We start from the raw sequence: 1,200 nt of genomic DNA on the forward strand, positions 1-1,200 counted from the left end.
CTCTCTCTCTCTCTCTCTCTCTCTCTCTCTCTCTCTCTCTCTCTCTCTCTCTCCTTATTTCCTGCCTATACTGTCACTATCAGATAAAGATAAAATTATAAAACGCCCTGGGGTGCACTGTCCTATCACTATGGTGAGACCAACATCAATACATCACAACCGAAGAATCCGATTTTCAGACAAATTGAAAGAATAAAAGAACAAATAGTACAATTTTAAAGAATAACAATGTAATGCATAGTTATTTGTTAAAGGTGATTAGTTCCAGTGCTGTCCATATCTTTTGTCTCCTCTACAGTTAATGTATCAGAACTCTGCACATAGATCACGGTATATTTGTGTAAGTTTGTGAGCATGCAGTACCTGTGTGTTTGCAGGTGGGTGAAAGCAGAGCGGCAGTTACTTGCAACACTAAGTGTGTGTCTGTTCTAAATATATGAATGCAGGTTTTGTGCGTGTCTAGGTGAGTTTAAAGTTTGTTTCTTTGTGGAATAGGTGGGAATCCATTGTTGCATTAGGTTCTTAATATAACTCAAAATTAATCTAAAATAGCTATATCATGGAAAAGGTGACTTGACTCCCTCCTAGAATTCTTCTGCTACAGAGCCCACCAATACACAAAGATTTGTGTTTGATGTATTTTGCACACATCCGTTTGAAAAAATAAAATAAATTAAGTTTAATTCTGCTACACGCTGAACTGTATGAACCAGGCTTCTATAATATCCTGTTTTGTACTTAAGGGAGTCTCATATAACACTGGTGGAAACTAACTTGAAAGCGGTTTATGTAACTGTTGATTTATGACCTGAACCAGAGACGGAGACAGAAACACAGAGATATGGAAAGAGTTTAGGGCTGTTTCCACACTACTACCATGTTTTAGTGTTTCAAAAAAAACAGTTAGATGTGTTTCCTCCCTGGATTCCTCTCACTCTTTTACTAGGCGTTAAATAATAACTGCTCTTGGTACTAGAGCAAACCAGGAGAAGATATCAAGCAGTGTAGGGCTTTGTCTTATTTATGTGTTTAACTGTTATTATTTAGAGAAAGAGATTGTTTCTGATTAAGGTGGCCATCAATTTAAAATATTGTATGTCAAAATGGAACTACTGACATTTCAGATACACTGGTAAGTGTAGTGGTAAGTGATTATAGGCTGTCGGAAACTCCTTTTTTTGTGTGTGTGTGTGTGTGTGT

At 36.9% G+C, this 1,200-nt stretch overlaps 1 protein-coding gene and 1 long non-coding RNA gene across 3 annotated transcripts in view; one reads left to right on the forward strand and one right to left on the reverse strand.

The window, feature by feature from the left end:
* ncalda (neurocalcin delta a) overlaps positions 1-1,200 on the forward strand; it is a 97,079-nt gene that overhangs the window by 59,389 nt on the left and 36,490 nt on the right. The window lies entirely within an intron of this gene.
* The window catches only part of LOC116690658 (uncharacterized), a 14,096-nt gene continuing 13,653 nt past the window's right edge, over positions 758-1,200 (reverse strand). The window contains exon 3 of the long non-coding RNA XR_004332325.1: positions 758-769. This is a non-coding gene — a long non-coding RNA (uncharacterized LOC116690658). The remainder of the gene's footprint in view (positions 770-1,200) is intronic.

Source organism: Etheostoma spectabile, chromosome 6 (assembly GCF_008692095.1).
Source record: "Etheostoma spectabile isolate EspeVRDwgs_2016 chromosome 6, UIUC_Espe_1.0, whole genome shotgun sequence".
NCBI lineage: Eukaryota > Metazoa > Chordata > Actinopteri > Perciformes > Percidae > Etheostoma > Etheostoma spectabile.